The sequence below is a fragment of the Suricata suricatta genome, chromosome 1 (assembly GCF_006229205.1).
Source record: "Suricata suricatta isolate VVHF042 chromosome 1, meerkat_22Aug2017_6uvM2_HiC, whole genome shotgun sequence".
Classification (NCBI taxonomy): Eukaryota; Metazoa; Chordata; class Mammalia; order Carnivora; family Herpestidae; genus Suricata; species Suricata suricatta.
In genome coordinates this window covers 51,715,966-51,729,050 of record NC_043700.1, presented here as the reverse complement: position 1 = coordinate 51,729,050, position 13,085 = coordinate 51,715,966, and the positions used below count along the sequence as shown (strand labels likewise).

At 33.8% G+C, this 13,085-nt stretch overlaps 1 long non-coding RNA gene across 2 annotated transcripts; it reads right to left on the bottom strand.

The window, feature by feature from the left end:
- Positions 1-4,667: 4,667 nt before the first annotated feature.
- LOC115299297 lies at positions 4,668-12,715 on the bottom strand. 2 transcript variants are annotated; one of them, XR_003912126.1, is made up of 4 exons: positions 12,678-12,715; positions 11,509-11,663; positions 6,958-7,012; positions 6,511-6,535 (listed from the first exon to the last, which is right to left on the bottom strand). It is a non-coding gene; the product is annotated as an uncharacterized LOC115299297 (long non-coding RNA). The 2 variants fall into 2 exon arrangements; XR_003912143.1 differs by lacking the exons at positions 6,511-6,535; positions 6,958-7,012 and adding an exon at positions 4,668-4,819.
- Between the last annotated feature and the right edge of the window lie 370 nt (positions 12,716-13,085).

Below are 13,085 nucleotides of genomic sequence, written 5' to 3'. Positions count from 1 at the left end.
GCTTTGGATTCTGTGTTTCTCTCTCTCTTTGCACTTCCACTGCTCATGCTCTATCTCTCAATAAACATTAGAAATTTTTTAAATAAGTGGCAAAGTTATTATTATTCAAAAAAAGACAGAGAAAGGATTGATGAAACCCTTGCAGTCCACAGGAGACTGAACTAAGTTTTTCAGGGAGGGTAGGATAGATGAATGGAGAGAAGAGAAGTGTGCTCTAGGCAGAGAACATGAAAGCAAATGCACAGAGTTGGAGAGTAACAGTGGACTCATCTGGAGAGGACAGGGTGAGGGGCTGAGATGGGCGGAAACTATAGTGAATCCAGAGAGAAAGGTGAAATTATGTTATAAAGTGATAAATAACTCCAGGTGAAAATAAAAAGTATGATTTGGATTCAACAACCTTCATTTGCTAGTGCACAAAATAAATGTCTATGAAATTTGAGTATGAGAATGTAGCCCCAGAGATAAACTAAAATCACTAAATAGTATAAATACATTTCCCCTCATATACGCTGATAAAGAAAATAATTTATTAATTCTTTATTAAGAATTATTATTTACTGTTCATCTTCATTATTAATGCAGATGAATGCTACTGTATGCTGAACAAGATTCCATTCAACCAAATGGAGAAAACGAATCTCAGGTAAGATCCCTTCAAATGAAAATCCATGATGTGAGCTTCCTCATAAACCAGGAAGAGAGAGAGTACATTTAGTAATTAATATAGTACATTGTATTACATTGTATTATGTAAAATTATTTCATGTCATATACACATTCAATAAGCTTTACAGTCTTTTTTTCTTCATTTATAAAGTATTAAGTCAGCTTGGAAAAAGCTTTTAAAGTCATAAAATTGAAAGAATAGTACTAAGTAAAAATTCAGAATTTTTCAGCACATCTATTAAAAAGGAATTCAGCAGTCAGCACAAAGGAAGTTCCGTGTTGGAGTGTCATTTGCCTACTTTCACTCTGGCCTTAACTCTGAAATCAGTCATGTTAATTTTTCTAAAGCAATAGAAGAATTTTGTTGCAACAGTATAAGTTGTCAGATAAAATGTTTCCTGCATCACTGCTAAAATGCTAGGAAAAGAACAATGGTATCATAATAATTTGTAACTGTCTTTGCTTATATACATTCTGATTTAGATCTTCCCCTCTTTTTGATGAATGTGCTGAATTTCTGTATGTGAAGTTTCAGGAAAAAGTGTTTGTCTTATACATCTTTGGGGGGAAGTCAAAAGAAAGACAAAGAGCTATTTTTAGGAGGTTTTCCTACATTTTTATTGCCTTTTAATAAAAGAGATCCTTGGGTTTTGAGGAGGAGATGATAAATAGCAAGGAGTGTGAATTTAAAAGAACATATATCCTGGCTATAAATTACATAATATGGATACAATCCCCTTTGTTTAGATCTCTTGATTTTTCTCTGGGCAATATATAGCCCATTTAAGAATTGTTCACATGTTTAAGCTATCTTTACATAAAAAATTTAAGGTTTGGTGAAATAGGTTATAAAGACCTTAGGATCTTCCAGAATGTAAAGAAGAAACATAATCAAGTAAATAGTTCTCAAAAACCACTCTAAGCTTTAAGAATAAGCACTTATATTCAGATTGAGACAGCACACAAAATGCCAAGCACAGCCATCCGGATGAAATTTTGTAATTTCAAAAATAAAGAAAACCATTCTACAAGCCTTCTGAAAGAGAGAGAGAACATATGACTCCAAAGAAACAAGAATCTGACTGCATTAGATTTGACTGAGTCAGATGCCAAAGACAATGGAGTGATTTATTCAGATACTCAGATTTCCAGGGGAAAACGTTGAATCCAGAATTTTAAAATTCTATACAGTGCATACATATATATATATATATATATATATATATATATACACACACACACACACATATATATACACATACACACATACATATGCATGTATATATAATTTTATTTTTGAAGAAGTGTGTTCAAATGGTTCAAAAATCAAAATATATAATGTATAATGCATAATATATAATATATATAATATATAAAATATATAATATACAAAGAAAAGACTCCACCACTGTCCTCCTCCTCTACCTTACAGATGGTGATTGTATTTTTTTCTTGTGCATCCTTTTTATAGATCCATAAACAAATAGGGATATATATATCTTCCCCTTTCTTGCACAAATGATAGCTTACTATCACTATTATTCTATTACTTTTTTATATCACTTAATAAAAAATGTTGACAACCCCACATTTCAATACCAAACTCTTTGTCATGTCCCTCTTCTAACTGCCTAGGACTGCATTGTCCCACACACCAGAGTTCATGTGACCAGCCCGTCGCATTGGCTGGTTGACCAGTTTCCAATCTTGTAGCATTTTAAACAATCCTACATTTATTGATATTGTCTCTATTTTATTTCTTTAATATTTACATGTATCTGTAGGATTATCTCCCAGTCGTTGGATTACTAGGAAAGTTAAATATGTTTGGGTACATGAGATCCAATTTCCTTCCTACAGGGTTGTTTCATTTTGGAATCCTAAAAACAATGTGTGAGACCATTGGTTTTCCCACAATTTTGTTAGAAGAATACATCAACCTTCTGGGTTTTTGCTGATATAAAATATAAAAAATGATATCTCAATATAAATTAAACTTGCACATCTCATATTGCCATTGGGGTGTTGTTTCCCTTCCTATGTTTGAGGGGGTATTTATATATTTATCTGTGAAAAATCTTTTTTAAAATTTTTGAGTGTTTATTTATTTTTGAGAAAGAGAGAGAGTGTGAGCAGGGGAGGGACAGAGAGAGAGAGAGAGAGAGATACAGAATCCAAAGCAAGCTACAGACTCTGAGCTGTCAGCAAAGAGCCTGACACGGGACTCAAACACATGGACCAACCAGAGATCATGACCTGAGCTTGCTTAACCAACTGAGCCACCCAGGCGCCCCTATCTGTGAATAATCTTAATTTGGTAATTTGTTTCACCTCAGTTTCTAAAAGCTATTTACATATCAGGCAATTAGCCTTTCCCGATGATATGAGTTACAATCCGTCCTCCACCACTGTCACCAATTTTCATTTATCTTTTGAGTTTGCATATACGATAGTTTTCATTTCATGCAGAAGTTCTTGATTTCTATATAGTCAAATTATCATTATTTTAATTACTTTTGGATATTGCATTATATTAAGAAAGGTCTTCCACACTGTAAGGACATTATAAAATCCAGTGCTTTTTTTGGTAGTATTTGTATGGTTTCATTTTCAAAATTACCAACTTTGATCCATTTGGAATTTATCTTGGTTTAGTATGAGCAACAGTAATTTACTCCAGATGGCTTCACTAAACTCTTCCAGCACCACTGAGCCGTGGGTTAATTTTTGCTCATAATTTCAGATTGGGGAAGACTTTTCTAACCATAATACAAAATCCGGTAGCTATGAACAGTTGAGACTGATACTTTAGAACACATCAAAATAGAAAATTTTTATTGTTTTTCATTGTTTTCTGATGACACCTTTATTATATGTTAAATTTCTGATGTATTTTGTTCATGTATAGTCTTACTCTTCTGTTTCATGTATCAGCTCATGTGAAAGTAAGAGAGAGTTACCTTTTGAGGCTTATGGTATACTTCATATCTATTGGGTTAATTTTCCCTCATTGCTCTTTTTCAGAGTTTATGTGGCTATATTTGCTTATCCTTTTTACTGGAAACTTAGAATAGAATCCCAGTTCATCTCAAATTTAAGATCACATTAAATTAAAACAAACAAAAAACTTAGGAAAATAGACCCATTGATATTGAGTCTTCCTATCTGAGATTATGATATGGCTTTTCTATTAATTTAAGTGTAACTTTATGTACATCAGGAATAGTTTACTATTGTTTTTTAATTTTTAAAATTGAAAAAAATTCTGTATAAGGTTTGTACATTTCTTGCTAATTTAGGGCCTATGGTTTTATTTTTTATGTTGCTATTAAAAATGAGTCTTCTGGGACATCTGGGTGGCTCAATTGGTTAAGCATCCAAGTTTTGGTTTTGGTTCAGGTAATAATCTCACGGGTTTGTGGGTTTGAGCCCCGCATTAGAGTCTGCACTGTTAGTGCAGAGCCTACTTGGAATTCTCTCTCCCTCATTCTCTGCTCCTCCTTGGCTCTCTTTCTCTCTCTTTCTCTCTCTGAAAATAAATAAACTCTAAAAACATCAGAAAAACGCTCTTCCATTGTATCTTTGAACTGGTTGCTTTGTGTTTAGGTAAAGTCTATGTATTTAATATATATGAATTTTATATTCTAGTATAGTATCGTATTATCTTACACTTGTAGTGACTTATTTTCTTACATAGTGTCTTAGGTTTTCCAAAAATAACATTATAGCAATCAGAAATAGTAATAGCTTAACCTTCTCCTTGCCAATATTTTATACCTCTAAATTTCTTTTCTTGTCTAATTTATAGATTGATCTCTTTCCAACAATGTTAAATTGTAGTAGTGATAGTGGACATTCATTTTTGACCTTACTTTGGCAAGAATGCTTATAGTATCTTATCATTCAGTGTGACTCTTGCTTTAGACATATATCCATATATCTTCATATAGATAATCAAATTAAGAAAACAAGTACAAAATGATTACTGTACTGTTGAGTGTTTTTAACAAAAATAAAAGTTTATTTTGTCAAATACCTTCTCTGAATCCAGGTAGATGATCATATAGCTGATCTGAATAGTTTGATAATATTGAACCAGAGGGTGCATGGACCTTTTGTGACTGCTTGATTTCACATAAACTTAAAGCTTCTGTAAAAAAAAAAAAAATAATAAGTCTATTAATTAAAAAAACTAATTTGTGTATATATTTAAAGAAAGGTTGGCATAAGTTTCAAGATACAGTGTCAACTGAGAATTATCAACAAGACAAGGCAGAATATATTTAAAAAAAGAAGACTTGTTAGCCTTTACCCCAGATAATTCTCTATTGAATCACAAAACTTCAATATACAGTTCTTTCTCTTCAAATTCAATGTCATTTTGATCTACACTCAAATTTAAAAGAATTTTTGGGGGCGCCTGGATGGCTGTCAGTTGAGCATCTGACTTCAGATCAAGTCATGATCTCACAGCTCGGGGGTTCAAGCCCCGCATCAGGCTCTGTGCTGACAGCTAGGAGGGTGGAGCCTGTTTTGAATTCGTGTTTCCCTCTGTCTCTGCCCCTTACCCACTTGCTCTCTCTCTCTCTCTGTCTCTCTCTCTGTCTCTCTCTCTTTCAAAAATAAATAAACACTAAAAAAAATAAAAATTAAAAGAGTTTAGAGTTTTGGTATTACTTGTACTGGGCCAGTCTTCCTATTTTCAAAGTGTCCAGAAGTTAAAAAATCAAGTCTGAGAGTCATCCCAGGATAGGGAAAAATAAGTTGTCATACTGATTTGAAAGAACAATGGGAGAAAATAAAGTGGGTTATGGTTATTTTTCTAAAATCCAATTTGTTCAATTGTTCAAATATACTTTTTAAAGGTCTTTTATATATTTACATTTTGGCAAAACTGGAATGATTCCTCAGTATTTAATGAAAATCCTGTTGGTATTTTGTTCAGAATAGCCTATTTGCAGGATTGGCTCATGTTTTATAGAACTTTTAGCATTCTACATTCTTGCCCATTATATATCAATCAAGTTTCCCAGTAATTTTGACAGAAGTTTCATAAGAGTGTTACCTCCACAAACTGAGAGATTCTTACACAGTATAAATGAGCTAACGTTGACAACTTGTGTTTCATTAAAAAACATGGGGTGTCATTATAACTACTGTATTGTAAATGATGGAAAATAATTGCATATGTTAAAAAAATAAATTGTGTTATATTCAAAATAAATTTTAAAATTAAAATAAAATAAAATTACAAAAAAAGAAAAACATGGTAAATCTCCAGTAGCACATAGCAAAAGGTGAAACTTGCATGGAAAACCTTAGCTTTCCTTTCCTGTTAAGATCTTAAACATTTAATCATTTATATCTCAATAACAATAAAAGAAGAATTCATTGAACCTGATCAGTTTCCTTGGGATGCCCCTTGATATGGAACCTACAATCCAATTGCAAATCTAGAAAAAATTCCATGTTAGCAAATTTATGCAGTAGTATCTAGAATAAATTTCACGTGGGAAAATGCATGTCTCTTCCTCAAGTCGTATGCAAATGTAACATGTTACAAAAGTTTATGATCCCAAAATGTTATCTGCAATACTACATTGAGAATGAAACCCAAGATAGTTAAAAACTGGGCACACTAGTAGGTGCTGCTTTATGAAAGATCATATTTGCTGCAAGGATTACCAAAGAATTTTGAACCTATGGGGGCACCTACGTGGTTCAGTTGGTTAAGAGTCCAACCTTTGATCTTGCCTCAGGTCATGATCACATGGTTTGTGGGATTAAGCCCTTCCTTCATCAGGGTCTGTGCTGTCAGGCTGGAGCCTGCTTGGATTCGCTCTCTCCCTCTCTCTCTGCCCCTCTCCTGCTTTCTCAAAATAAATAAATAAACATTTTAAAAAAGAATTTGAACTTATAGATAGGAAATAGTGTCTAAAATACAGATATGTATGACATTAAGAATATAATGAGATTTCTGGCAAGTGGGACCTACAAAGATAGAGTGGCCAAAAATGGGATTAAAAGATAATAATTAATGAAGAAAATAAAAATAAATAACACCCCACCCCACTTTGTCAGGAATGTAGATGTTTCAGCATGCCAACACACACACACACACACACACACACACACACACACACAACTAAAGAAAGAGAGCATAGAGGTGGAAGAATGGATGAAGGAGAAAGAAATGAAAGAGAAAAAGGTTGAGATGGAGGATGAAGGAAATTAGATAACAGGAAGGGAGGTGGGGGGATGTAGAACCAGGAACTATACATGAGTTACCTCTCTCCCAAGAGCTTGAAAGATGACCTGCCCTCAGTTATCAAGCAGTGAGGATCTGAAAATGAAGAGGAAGATCAGGATTGGCTGTATCAAAAATTAAAAAGGAAACTGCCTGAAAGGAGTAAAACCACCGACGTAAGTATTCTATGCAAAGAGTTCTTAGACCGAATCACTCAAAGGTAAATAGATTTCAAAGGCAGGCATTGCAAAGTACACATTAGCCACCAGCATTCCCCCAAAACAGCAGGATTATGATGGTTAGTAGAGTAAATAAATAGGTACAAAAGAGATTGTAAAATCAATAGTCCAAGGGGAATAGAGCTTACATTAGAGCTTTGTCTGTAATAAATGCACTATGGTTGGATGTATAGAGACTCATTTTATAAAGTAGAAAGTGAATTAATTACACTGAATGCAACATTTAAACAGCTGCTACATGAATAATATACAAATAAGAAAATCTTAATAAAATATGCCTTTAAAACTTCCCATGGCTTATTACTCAGTAAAAGAACATAAGGAAACAGCCTTCACTATCCTTAGCTTACTCTCATTACAAAAAAACAACTCTGGAAAAATAATTATGAAAACATGATTTTAAATAAAAATTTGGATAATGAGGTGGGCCTCCACTTTCATTCCAAAAGTGAATGTAGCAGACTAGTTGAACTAAAAATGAAGAAGGAGTGTAAAGTTGTTGCTTTCTGCTTGTTCCCTGTTGACTTCTTACACGTGGCTCCTGGATTCTTCTCGTTTGCCCTATGAGAATGATTACAACAGTGCTAGATCTCGCTGAGATATCTTTGAGCAGGTTAATCATTCTTAAGAATTGCTAATTCTACCTACCATATTTTGGCTATTATAAATAATGCTTGGTTATTATAAATAATGTTGTAATAAGCATAAGGGTACATATATCTTTTCAAATTGATATTTTCATTTTTTGAGTAAAGACCCAGCAGTGGAAGTACCAGATCCTATGGCAATTCTGTTTTTAATATTTTAAGAAATCTGCATACTACTTCAATAGAAAAGGTTTTTTTAATGCTAACAATGGGGAACTGCTAATGCAAAATAAGCATGTGCAAACATTCAGCAAAATTCTAAGCACCTCACATATATTAATTTATTTAATTCTCAAATGACTCTTAGGAGACTGATATTATTATTAGCCATATTTGACATATGAAAGTGGAGAAAACTGAGCTACCAAGAGATTAAAATAACTCATCCAAGGATAGGCAGCTAGAAGTAGGAGGGAGAGCCAACTTTTAAGCCCATGAGACTCTTCATTCCCAAGGAAAACAACTAAGTGGGGATGTGCCGTGTGACTAGCCAAATGGACATACATTCAATAAATATCTCTTTAGTAAAAGAATGAACTTAGAGGCCTGCCTTGGGAAAATCATTAGGGAACGAAGGCCCTCAGAGATGAAGATCACTGGCTTGGAGAAGGAGATGCAACATACAGAATTCATAGAAGGTCCCTAGTTGTGTGGGAGGTTGTGGTAACGTCAGTTTTCCTCCATTGTATCAGGTCTGCCACTTCCTTGCCTCTGGCAGGGCAGTACAACAGAGGGCGAAATAGCATTGAAAATCAGAAACACATTTTGGGAAGATAGATGGCCATTTTTATATAGACATATTATTTAGATTCATGTATAGATATTATATAGATATATAGATTATTATTATATTGTATTATATAGATTCATAAAGACAAATAGAGCTGGGTCTGCTTAAAACATAAAAGTTAAAAAATATTCTAACATTTATTAGAAATACAGTCTTTGAGAACAAGAAGCCCATCCTCTACCAGCACCTCCACCCGTGCCCGTATGTGGCTGCGGCACACGCAAGCCCTTTGATGGCCTTCGATGATTTCTTAATCTCGGATAACTTTGCAAGTTACCAAAGAGTGTAGTGATCATTTCTTTTTTATTTTCCAATACTGTAAATTGTTCCTTAATTCATCTTTTGAAATTGTATCGATTTCAAACAAACCAATTCCATCTGCAACCTTATTAAATTAAAGCCTTTGAATTATTTTTCTGTTGACTCCTCAATTTTCAGATTTACCAAAAATGTAGTGTTTGTTCATACTACATGCCTTACATATAGATATTTGCTTGCCGATCAATATTTTAAAAATAAAATATTTTAAACAAGATGAAATATTTTAACTAAAAGTAAGATATTTGAAAAAAGAAATTATAAAATTATAATTATAAAATTATAGAAAATATAATTAAGAAATTATAAAATTGTAATTACAATTATAAAACAATTATACAATTACAAAATTGTTCACCACCAGAAAAAAATAACAGATAACGCACTAGACTGATCAACCCATATTTTGTTGCTCATCGGCTAAATGAACAATTTTATAAATAGTGATTGAACATTTTTTATAGGCTAGTTACAGAGTGGAATACAAGATTATAGAAAGCACGGTTGCCTGCAATCCCCAGGAGAGGCCTACAATAAGCACACAGTCATCATAAGAGGAGGTATATGACAAATACTGAAGAAATGGTATAAAACAAGTGAGAGAAAAACAAGGGAAAAAGTCATTCGTACTGATAGACAAAAATAAATGAAAGCAATCTTGGGCAAAAAAAAAATAAATGTTTATTTATTTTTGAGAGAGAGCAAGAGACAGTGCAAGCAGGGAAGGAACAGAGAGAGAGAGGGAGACACAGAATCTGAAGCAGGCTCCAGACTCTGAGCTGTCAGCCGAGAGCCTGAAGTGGGCTTGAACTCATGAACTGCAAGTTCATGACCTGAGCCAAAGTTGGAGGCTTAACTGACTGAGCCACCCAGGCATGGGGCAAAGGAAACAAAACTAAGGAATGGATGAGGCAGCAGAGTAAATTTTCTAACTTTGCTAAACTATATTATTTGTAGAAAATGAAAGCAAAAAGAAAAATGTAAGCTGGACCAAGGTGATGAAGGGCCTTGAAGGCCAGTCTAGAGCTATTTGTTATTATATTAGATAAAACATCTGTTTGACTGATCTTCCTATCCACATACTTGGCATTATCCCAGCATTTGACTGAATTTTAAGGAAAAAAATAAAGAAACATAACCGTTGGGCGAAGGTCAAGGAATATCTGAATTTGACACTGGATTTTTTTTTCCCCAAGGGGAGAAATCTTATTCCTTGAGGCTTAAAACGAGGCCACTGTTAGAAAATAAATTATTAAACAATGTCAGAAAATTAGATGGCCTATAATATAAAAGGAGTCCACTCCAATTCTAATTTATATAATTTTATGGACATTAACATTTTAATGGCCTATAAAGTGCTATAGTACCCTCACCCTCACATGCCATAATGCATTGTCATTGCAGTGGCTGTTCCTAAGTCAGTATTTAAATGGTAACTGCATGTTGATGTCCACTGAACTTCCTTTGAGGTTCCAGAATCTTTATTTATTAGTGCATGCACTTAAATTTGTAAGCTGGAAAGTCGCAGGTTCGATCATAAATTTGGGAGTCATGAATTTGCAGGCAGTCTAAGAGTGCAAGCATAAATTTGGGAGTCATGGATTTGGCATTGGTTTCAGTCTTACCAAAATGGATCTTCCTAGCTCTGATCCAGTGACATCACTATGGCCTTCAAACCTTAATCTCTGAGCAGGCTTTACTCCAACTATAAACACTGGGAGTTTTTCCACGTTTCAAAATGTAAACCCCACATACCCAGGAGTTTGTTGTGACTAAAGGGTATATAAAACTCAGATTTTCATCTCTGTAAAATAAAATAAAAATTCCTCAAGCATATTTTAGCAAAAATGAATTTTTTAAAAGTCGTTTTCTCTTTCTTGAGTAGGTCATGAGTTAAGGACAATCTGTCACCATGACTTTGAACTACTTGATCTGGGTATGCTTTTTTGGTCTACTTTTAATGTTTCTCCAACCCAATTTCTCTTGTCTTCTTTAAAATGGACTAATCTCCAATCATCATGGAAATAAGTCAAGTAAATGAAAAATCATAAATTACATGAGGAGTCACTAATTCAGTCAGTTTATTTGAAAACAAATGCCCTGGGGCTTCAAAGAGAGGCAACTGCCTCAGCTCCAATTCATCGTATACATTGGCCAATTTAACTTGCCAGGGAAATGATAGATGATTTAACAAAGTGAGTGGTCAATGTGACATTCTGTTCCATCCACAGGCGTGTTGGGGGTGGGAATGAGGTGGGGGTCAGGAGAGGATAGGAGAAGTCTGGAGCATTCATTCTAAATCATGGTTTTTATGAAACACTCAGGTTAGCTACATTTCACCCCCTAAGGAAGTATCATAAAACAACCCCAATATTTTCAAAGTTAAAAGCTTTCAATTCAATTCTCTTTTAATTACACATACTACAAAGCACTTTAAGGAAGTTGCAAATCCCCAGGGGCTATGAAATATAAAATTAGATATGTGCCAATCAGAAAATACCCCCTTATAGTTTGTTGCATTATTGAAAACAAAACCCATCAGTTATCCACAGGAACAACAAAAGAATGAATTCAGGATGTAAGTGACATTGATCTTACAGGCACATTGCGGTTTCCAGGTGTAAATTACATTCATCATATCTGTATTATGATCTAGTCATGTGAGATTTGAGACGTAGATATTCTTGTTCCATCTATCATAAAAGGAAGATTGAAGAGTGGAGAGATGCGATGATATATTCAAGTCCACACAGCTGGTAAATAGAAGAAAACAGATATCCGTCATTAATCCAACTTTCCCCTATAAGATACTAATTATTAAAATGGAAATGAGGAAAAGTATAGATATAAATTATTGTTTCGATTCTGAGATAATATTCATTCATTTACTCATTTAAAAATAGCTTTATGTCTTAATCTGTCCCACACTTTCTTATGAACTAGTGGATAAGGTAAGATAAAAAATAAAATGTAGTTTTCAAAGAAACAGGTTGTGCAACGTAAAATTTTTAGAGTGGAACTAGTTAGATAAAAGTGACATTTTCTCTCGACTTTGCCTCTATGGCATTTACGGAGCTGCGGAATTCTTCCTTGCTTATCACCTTTTAGAAGTGTTTCTGAAGATATGTGGAATGAGAACTTCAAATCAATATTCCATCTTGAATTTCAGAGCTTCGTTCTGAGGAAATTTTCTGGCAATTCTTACCTCAATCTCAAGTGGTTTGTTGGGAAAATGCTAATGCATTATTGGGTCAAATTTCTTTTTAAAAAATTGAGATAGGCATTCAGATAAATTGATAATAGTGGAATCAGGTTGGAATTTTAACTCTTTTTTAAAGTCAAAAACTATCAAATTTGGTGTGGATGGAGTATAGATTGGCAAATGTAGACTTAGCCTGAGAGGTAACTTGGAAAAAAGATTCCTGAATTCTTGTATTGATGTACAGGAAGTAGAAAGCAAATGTCAAGTATAAATGTAAAACAGGACAGAATAAACTATTACAGCAGATCACGAAAGTGGCTCAGTTCAAACGGGCTTGTCTGGGAATTTTGTGCTATCCAGACGGGTCAATTTGATACATGCACTTATATACATCCTACAAGAGTCAACTAAAGTCTCTTATAACTGGAATGTATCACAAGCTGACAGCTTATGAAATACCAAAGTATTGAAATACAAGCACAGTGCGATGAAAATTAGAATAACATACAAAAATCAACTTTAATTAGTTGTGCATTAATGGGATCCAAATTAGTTGTATACTCACAAGCGAAAGCATGTGGAAGGATGATGCCGACATCTGCTCGAGCGTGGGCAAAGGCAGAAAGATAATTTTATTTTCAGCTGCTTTAGGAAGGAAACAGAGAAAATACGGCAAATATGATAGGCCAGTTAAATAAATTAGATACTGACAATTACTGTACAAAGAATTACCGTGTTATGTTGGACAAAGTCATTAGGAAAAAAAACAAAAATTAAAAAAATATGAAGACAATGTATCTTCAAATAAATATATCAGCCACAGCTTTGGAAATGAAGATTAAAAATATATAGTGGAACAAATATAAAATAATGGAGGATTAAGGTCTATAAAATTTTATGTGTAAACTGGGGGTGGGGGACCCTTATCTGCTGGTAGCAGCAGTCATGTTAATTCACATAAAACCAGAAAGAT